The following is a 9,669-nucleotide window of genomic DNA, read 5'->3' as shown; positions in this document are numbered from 1 at the left end:
GCTCTTTTGAGGGACAGCTAGTGACATGACTATGGACTTTGTACAGCGCTGCGTAATATGATGGCGCTATATAAATACTGTGTAATATTAATAAGCTCCATAACAACTTGCATAATAGTAATAATAACCATATTGATCTTTTATATTATAACAAAATTATTGAAGAATAAAATACTAAACATCTCCTATTCCTTCCACCTCCTCCTATGCTGACCTCACCTAACCTATCCTCCCGCCTTCACATATTTACTTTGGTCTGGGATTTATTTACATCGGCCTGGCACCAGTCTCTCTGTGCCAGCTTTTTACAGCCCCATAGACTTCTAGAAGCCGAGGACGTAGATAAAGGTGTAGGAGTCCAATGAAAGTGGAATTTTCCTTTATCGATCGTTCACACAATATTGCCAAAAACTTTTTTTAAAAAGAACTGCAGCTTAGCTGAGGATAAACTCCAGGATTTGAGGCTTCATTAGGTGTTAATTTCCGTCCAGAGGGCAATAAATCTGCATTACTAAGAAAGATAAGCCAATACTATGACTGTACATTGAGGATGGGGGGTGCCGGAAACTCCTTCCTCATAAGTCTTCCTAAGGGGCCCCTTCCTTCCCCTGGCCCTATAGCAGCCACACAGCCTTCTATGGCTATTGTTACAGCACTGCAAGCAGATGACAGCTGCTAGAAATGGAGCCCCTGGCTATGCCATGCAGTCAGCATGTTTGGATTTTGTGTGGACTTTGTGTCTGCTGTTTAATATTTGTGCACAGATGAGCAAATAGGTAAGTGCAAAATCTAAACAAGCAATACACATCGATATTATCAGGATAATTCTGTTCATATCCGTAGAAAACATCCCGTGCCGCATTGTTTCCATTGTTCCCAGCTTGTATCCAATGGATTTAGCAAGTTATTCCAGGAACAAAGCACAAAGTGTGATGTTGGTCTGGTTGCAAGAACTCGGATGGAAGTTGCTATTCTAAATCACAAACCAACCTAAGGTGTTGTGTACATTTATTTCATTTACAGCATTGTTACATTTTCAGTTCATGCTGCAATACTTCTCTTAAACCTTGTGCTGTCCTCTGCAAGACTTCTAATTTGCACAAGACATCCTCAGACGCTCCTTTAACCCAAATGACATCCAATAAGTGATGGGTTTTTTTGCCCCTGGCCCCAAGAAAGGAGACGGCATGGCAGCTTCATTTAGAGCAGCACATGATTGGCTGGAGAGGACCCCAAACTGTCAGCGATCTCCCTATGGCCCATTAGCCTCCCCCCAGTCTATTTATTGCTATATTGAGTATTGTGTTTCCTTGGGTGTGCCCATAGATAAGCGTGGGACACATTTTACAGAAGAACCTCATTGCAGCAGAAAGGCTTCATATACGTCTGTAAGACACACCGAATATTTGTATCTGAATGTCTGTAGTCCGGGGTATTTTATCTTCCCCATTGCTACGATTTGCCCGACATAGCACAGCTAGCACATCTTATAGATGGAATAATAGTGTTGCAATCAGACAAAACCAAATACCAAGGAAGAGGGTAGGTCTCGGGTACTGACGCATTTCGCCGGCTTTTTCAGAGGATGGTGAGATGAAAGTAGCATATGATGCGTCCAAAGAAGTCAGGAATGTGGACAGATTGCTTGAACCTCTGCTGCTATGAACAGCCTGAACTCACTAAATCAATATATAAAGTATAGGTGGGGGTAACATTCACCCCCTACCCATAGGGGACCCAGCTTTATGACTCCTGCTGCCTGTGCACAATAGGTACGCCTAACCATGGCTCCTTTTTACCTTTCTTCCTTGGACACATCATATGCTACTTTCATCTCACCGTCCCCTGAGGAAGCCATATGGGGAAACGCGTCAGCCCGGAGACCTACCCTCTATTTGATGTTGTCTGAACTGCAATGCTACTGTTCTATGTATCAAAAAAAGTAAAATGTGCTGGCTGTGCTATGTCTAGCTGATATTCTCAGCGTTTGCCTAATTAAACGCTATATTTTGTGCAAAAAAACCTTCTTTTCTCCGGTTTCATCAATACTGGCACGGTAACTGCAAATAGTTTTTATTTTAACCTACTGCTCCCATTAGGGTTGGCACATATTGAGATATTTATTCATTTTAGGGGAACCTTTCACTACCCATACTATAGGATAACATTAGCAGCCGTTATTAGAAGCTTACTATTAGTAATCCAACACAACGATCACCAACGACACCCAAGCCTACCGCTGGAGGAAACTTTATCAGGAACACCAATTCCATCGCAATACGCATGCATACTGTGCACACAAGAGCTCACCCTTCCTGTTAGCATGACATCACCGAGATTATTATCAGCACAAAACAGTCCTGCCCTTTGTCCCAGCAATAAAAGTCTTGCACAGTCATCTGCGGAGATCAACATGCTTCAATGATATCACTGTCCCTGTCCATAGGGACCAATTTACATGGGGGGTTCTTTGGGTAGTCATGCTAGGTGATCCCAAATTTTAAGACTCAGTTGGCAGCATTCAGAAGCTCAGTGTTCTCTCTAACCCCTTTTAGCTGGGCGCACCACCCGGCACTTTTCAGTAACCACTTTCCGGCTGTTTTTAGGCGATTTCTTATGAGTTGGGTCACAATACCGGGGCTGCCACCCACTCTAATATGGAAACAGTGAGCACCATCTCCTGTGGGTTCTAGCATCTTCCTTTGCCCCTCATGGGCGGTACTATTGGCCAATCACTCCACAGCTTCACAAAACCATAAAATGCACGGGGCGAGCCACTGCAACAACTACAAGTCAACAACTTAGTATCAGTACACTCCAGGGTATCGGTCCTTTGGAAAATCATTGAGAAATTTATAACATTCCTTTACTGGTGCACATTAAGAGCAAAGCGCTAAGGGGAAATGAAAAACATCCACCAATCATCGGCCTATTTCAGCTCCTGTAAATGGTTAACCGTGGAACATTTAGGGACTTATTGCAGCATTGCACAACTATGCAACCCTTGCCATTTAAAAAATATCTTGCTTGCAAAATCAGATAGCAGCCCATTGTTTGAAGAAAGTGGTTTGTTACGCAAGGCGACGATTGCCAATGCAGTGCATGAAATACTCCCAATGAAGGTAAACACAATAGTCAGGAAAGGCTCCTTGTCACCTTGTAGATTGTCCTGTGCACAATATATTGTAATGCCATGCAATGCACGCACATATATTATAGATGTAATATGTCCCTTTTACCTTTCTGCCCCGATAGAAAAATACCCCCCTAGCCGCTCTCTTCGCTCCTCCAATGACCTACTAATGACTTCCTCACTCATAACCTCATCACACGCACGGCTCCAAAACTTTTTTAGAGCTGCCCCGATTCTCTGGAATGGTCTCCTCGTCCTATTCGGCTTGCTCCTACTTTCTGTTCATTTAAAACCCAACGCTTCCCTCTCACCTACCCGTCTTCTTCTGTCTCCTAAACCCTCACTACTTCCCACCATTCCATATCCCCTCCTATTGTGTGATAATTCCCCCACCTCCTAGATTGTAAGCTCTTCGGGGCAGGGTCCTCTCCTCCTCCTGTGTCCCTGTCTGTATCTGTCTGTCATTTGCAGCCCCTATTTATTGTACAGCGCTGCGTTATATGTTGGAGCTATATAAATATTGTATAATAATAATATTATGTGTGTTTAGATGGCTGGTGTATGCCGGGTAAATAATTTATCATATTGTGCACAGACATCGTAATTGTTCAATAATATTTTTTCAGCAAAGCAAGGCATTGATCATACTGATCTGTGTACGTCAGCCCCCTATAAATGTAAAACATGTATGGTTCTAACAATGGATGACCATATTCTATATATAAATTATTATCCATTCCCTATAGTATAAGATGTCAGCAACTTTCACAAATTGCACCACAGTGCCGCAGTCAGCGAAGGTCTTTCAGATAATGGGCTGATCTCTTAAAGCTCCAAGGCTGCAGAGGATACACTTTCATCAGTGAAGCGGAGTGATCCAGTAAACCTGGAATGGATCTAGTCTAGGTTTCAAAACATTTGCTAGCAAATTGCTGGATCACCCAGCTTTACTGATGTGTATCCTGTCCAGCCTTGGAGAGCGTTAATAATCCAGGCACAATATCTGCGGATTAGCAATGCACGGCTGTATCAGTGCAGCTCTGCCCATCGGGTCCCTGCAGAAATAAGAGGCCCATTGTATTCCATTCAAACACAAAGGGGCTGATTTACTAAATAAACAGGGAAAATGATATATTACTGAGAGCAGGAAATACCTTGAGGTTTCGTGATTCTTTTATTTAGCCAATCAGGTTTAGCCAAAAATCAATGAAACTTATTCAAATAGAAAACATGTGAAGTTTCATTACCAGGGATGCAAAATTGAACAATCCATGATTATAGAATTGTGGGCAGCAAGGTGGCACAGTGGTTAGCATTGCGACAGCGCTGGGTCCCAGGTTGGAATCTCAGTCAGGACACTATCTGCATGGAGTTTGTAGGTTCTCTCTGTGTCTGTGTGGGTTACCTCCAGTTTTCTCTCACATTCCAAAAACATGCAGTTAGGGTAATTGGCTTCCCTCCCATATTGCCCTTAGACTGCGGTAATGACATATGACTATGGTAGGGACATTAGATTGTGAGCTCCTGAGGGACAGCTAGTCACATGACTTTGTACATCACTGCGTAATATGTAAGCGCTATATAAATACTGTGTAATAATAATAGATATGACAATGGACAACATGAAAATGGTGGAAGAATGGCCCATTGGTGGGAAAGGTATGATCCCTGTCCCAATATAGATAACAGGAGTACAAGATGCCCTGTGTGTGGTATTATACGGGTGATGGGTGGATTATGGGAGCCGATTCCTTGGCGAGCCGAACAATAAGCCGACCCATCTTCTACTCCGGGGATCTATATTCTATATATCTCTTTATTCTGCTCGGCCGGCTCTCGGGTGGACAATCTTCCAGAATAACGGGTTTGCTGTGAATGGTGAGCGCTGGGCGTGGAGTTCTATAGTTTAGGCATCTTAAGGGGATTTTTTTTGTAATTAAGTGATGAGTTGTTACGTCATTATCTCTAAGGGATTTGTTGGTGTTCCTGGGAGCGGCCATATTTGCCGGTGACCAAACAATGAATTCATAGTCCTACGGCTGTTCTTTATTCACCTCGGTGCCAGCTTCACCCAACAACAGAAATACACTTTATGTGAAGGTTCCTTTATTTTATGGATGCGAAGTAAGAAATGTACAGACGTTCTTGGCTGGAGTATATCTAGAAGAGCGGAAGGGAGAATGGTGACTGGCCAGGAAGATCCAACATAGTGATCGCTCTTCCAGAATGGCCCAGCCAGGGGATGTCGTCGCTGGTTGGACAATGGCGACTCATTAAGGTCAGAAAACAAAACATGGCGGGGACAATATTGAGGTGGAAGATGGAAAAGAGATAGAAAGGCAAAAAGATGGAAAGAGGAAAGGGTAGAGTAGGGAGGTCAGTGCAGGGAACCGATTGGTGGAGCAATGCAATGGCTGGGACAAATGGTAAGTCAAGAAGTTGTTCCTAATCTTTGGCTCCCAAAGTTGGTGGAATCTCTCCAACAAATTAAGACTGCAGCTCATTTTTCAACCCCAATATTCCTGCCATACACACTCCCCAACCTGACTTCTCCTGGCTGGGCCATTCTGGAAGGGCAATCGTTGGATTTTCCAGGTCAGTCACCATTCCCCTCCGAACCTAGAGCTACTGTTCATTTCTTAAACCACAACCATGAAATTAAAGGTTCCTTCAAATAAAATTTATCTTTATTGTTGGGTCGAGCTGGCACCGAGGTGAATAAAGAAGAGCCAGAGGACTACGAACCCATCGTATGGTCACCGGCAAACATGGCTGCACCCAGGAACCTGAGGTCAGATTGGTAAAACAATCCCCTAGAGATAATGACGTAACAACTTATCGCATACAAATGAATATTAACAATTCCCTTCAGGACATCTAAGCTATAGAACTCCACACCCAGCGCTCGCCATTCACAGCAAACATGTTATTCCGGAAGATTGTCCACCCGAGAGCCGGCCGAGCAGAATAAAGAGATAGAAGAACATTGTTCTCAGAAATAGATCCCCGGATTAGGAGACGGATCGGGTTATTGGGCGGCTCGCCAAGGAATCGGCTCCTATAACCTCCCATCACCCGTAAAATACCAATATGGACCTGACACCCAAATACCCCGAACACCCTGATACCCATTTCAAGAAAAGCTCAAATTTTACAATTTGCAACCATCTGCCCACTTTCCTCCAAAGCAGTAAAAGTTTTGGGTGCCATCCGTGCCGTTATCCTGAATGCATGGGTGATGCTCCACAACTCTCTGGTCAGCCAGGACGCCATCTTCCATGGCTCCAGCCCTGATGTGCCCATTGTAGCCAGTGGCCAGTGTGGGCATTGTGGTTGCTCTGTGGCTGCAGGGCCACCATACAAGCGGTGATGTTCCTTGGGCTCGGACATCTTTGTTCCATGGCTGACAGTACAGAGGTTGTGGTTACGGCTTCCTCAGGTGAGACAATACCTGTGCCGGCCCAATGGAGAATAAACCGAGGTGCCTTTGCATGGTTTTGTGTGCCTGCTGTCAGACGGGCAAACTCTTCTTCTTTACCAATCACTGCAGGGTTGTGGGCATGGTGCCAGCTGCTCGGGGTCTGAACCTAGTCTACCTCTTCTGTAGGATCGGACCATAAGGACCCCCTTCCTTCTCATCCATCATCTTTGTGTCCTTTGTAGGCCCATGTCTGGTAGGTACCAACCCCTGCATACCAGGGACCCACAAACCGGCCATATTGGAGGTGCTCTGACCCATTGTCCGGCCTTCGCTATTTAGTCCGAGGTGGAGTCGCTCAGATCTGAACATTTATCCGATTTCCTTGATTTCATTCTTTCATGGGAACCGCTTGAATCACCGCAGCCTGACCAATCCCTACTTCACCCCAATACCCGACCCTACAACAGAGGAACGAGACCCCATAGCACAGATCTGGCAGGATCAATCCAGAGGGCAATATGATTGTGGTAGGTACTGGGGGGTAAGTTGATTTGTATGAGAACACAATTACCCTTGTATTTCGTATATTACACATGGAATGATTTTCACAATCAAATGATTGGTGCGAATGATCTGCCCCCCCAACATCCCCTTCCGCAATCTGCCCCCTAATCCCCCCTTCCCCTAATCTGCCCCCTGGCTTCCCCTTCCATCCTGCACTGATGCACCGGCTCCTCTGCTAGACTAAAAATTGCTTCTGATTTCACTGCAAACTGTGAGTGTCTCACAGTGTGCATTAGAAGCTGCAGCAAGTTAGATAGAGTCTGCCTTATTTCCTGGCTGCAGGACATCCAGCATTATTTACCTCCTCCCTCCCCAGCCAGAATATCCCTGGCCTTTCAATTATGAAGGATCAGCACATGTGACCATTACCTAAGCAAATTCAGCTGCCTGGTACCTCCCGCTCCTCTAGGCTGACATTCACCCATTTATTGATATTTTCTGAACTTTACCCAAAAGACAGCCCCCCCTGTAAGATTCTGTTTTTTTGCTAATTGCAGAGACAACAGCTTCAGTGAGGGACCTTTGCTTTCTCTGGAGAAGCAGAGGTCTCTCTGCAGAGGTCTGGCACACCTCATACAAGGTCAGACCTACAGCCCCGCAATTCTCCCTGAGGGATCCCACTTCCACATAGGCTGGTAGAGCACAGGTAGGTACCGATATTCATCACCTGGTGAAAATCTAAAATCTGTATAGTTGTCCATCACCATTTTGCTGCATCACTGAACAACTGATAGCTGTGTCCTATGGAGGAGGATGCTGCGGGGAGCCTCCTGCCTGTCCCCCCCTATGGGGTCAGTACGGCACTCGGAAGCATGACCTCCCGTCTGTAGATAGTTGTACCCATCGCACACTTTGTGCTGCACTCAGAATGTATTCAGCAGAGAAGCCGCAGTCCCCTTTACCAGCACCAATCCAGCATTTTGATTGGTTACTGCACCCTGGACACCCATGCAGCCTCAGCACTCGGCCTGGCTCCATTTCTGGGAGTGAAAGGGTGCCAGGACACCGTTGGCCCTGTGTGTCACGCTGACGTCACGCCATGCACACACCTAATCTGTGTCCTGGAAACTCGAGCATGCCTTACCTGACAGAAGCGCATTAACCTCTGCAGTGCCAGGAGGAACCTGAACCATGCAGCAACCAATCACATCCCCCCCCCGGAGAACAACGACCTGCGATATTTCCTGCAGGTGATGCTCCATGGAATCGGTTAAAATGTCGCATGGTGGGCATTCCAAAGTGGCCCCAAGGAGATGACTGCAGCAGGGGTATTATCAGATGGTCACATGACTATATACAACGCTGCGGAATATGTTTTAGCTATATAAATACATAATCATAATTTGGTGTCCCTGAAGTGCCAAGGCAACGGCTTTATGTACAGAGCTGCCACAACACACACAAAGCATCGCAGCTCCAACGCAGCTCCCATCCCCCTGCGCTGTCCCCGGGTCGGCTGTACACAGATTGCTCCAAAGTCCAAACAGCTGACATTTCCTGCATGGGGGGAGGGGGGGATATGGAGGTAATGGGAAGGCATGCTGGGACTTTTAGTTCCACCACAGGAAATAAATGCAATAAATAAATGCAATGTGCAATGAATGTGCAGCCGGTGACAGCTGTGCAGATCCTGGGGGCCACAGATTGTCCAATCCAACATCAGCTGATGAGCCATCACCAGGGGCAACCGACAGTTCCCCCATCCAATCATTGCAGGCCATTGTGTGAGTTTGTTCAATGGATTGTAACTCGGAGCCTCGCCAACCAATCATTAGCCGCAGCAAATCTGGGGCCCCTCACCCAGCCGCGATTATCAGTACAGAAGCAGTTTGGAGTACAGGCGGGGGTCCTCGTATTGTCTGAGGGGCTCGGGGTGCTTCCAGTAAATAAACTCCAAGTCACAGCCAGATAACGCAAGGAACTCAAAATGGATTCACTCCACTGTTTGTAAATACAAAGGGTACCCCCGGATAGAACAATAAAGGGGTTCTCTGAATATAACATACAAGGGGTCCCCTGCACATTATTCCTCCTGGATATAACAATACAATTTGTCACTGAATAAAATAACAATACAAGGGGTCCCCCGGATATCACAACACAATACAAGGGGTCCCCCGGATATCACAACACAATACAAGGGGTCCCCCGGATATCACAACACAATACAAGGGGTCCCCCGGATATCACAGCACAACACAAAGGGTCCCCCGGATATCAAAACTGAATACAAGGGGTCCCCTGCACAACACTCCTCCTGGATATAACAATATAAGTTGTCACTGAATAAAATAACAATATAAGGGGTCTCTTCTATATCACAATACAACACAAGGGGTCCCCCGGATATCACAATACAACACAAGGGGTCCCCCGGATATCACAATACAACACAAGGGGTCCCCCGGATATCACAATACAACACAAGGGGTCCCCTGGATTTTTTAATAGCACAACACTCCTCCTGGATATACCAATACAAGTTGTCACTGGATAATAAAACACTACAAGGGCCCCCCCATATATAACAATACGGGGGGGGCCCTGGGAT

At 45.9% G+C, this 9,669-nt stretch overlaps 1 protein-coding gene across 1 annotated transcript in view; it reads right to left on the bottom strand.

Annotated features, from left to right (window-relative positions):
* The window catches only part of VAMP8 (vesicle associated membrane protein 8), a 19,201-nt gene that overhangs the window by 8,484 nt on the left and 1,048 nt on the right, over positions 1-9,669 (bottom strand). The gene's annotated exons all lie outside the window — the stretch shown is intronic.

The sequence above is a fragment of the Pyxicephalus adspersus genome, chromosome 2 (assembly GCF_032062135.1).
Source record: "Pyxicephalus adspersus chromosome 2, UCB_Pads_2.0, whole genome shotgun sequence".
NCBI classification, from domain to species: Eukaryota; Metazoa; Chordata; class Amphibia; order Anura; family Pyxicephalidae; genus Pyxicephalus; species Pyxicephalus adspersus.
The sequence above is the reverse complement of the archived record's forward strand: the minus strand, read 5'-3'. Positions and strand labels throughout refer to the sequence as shown.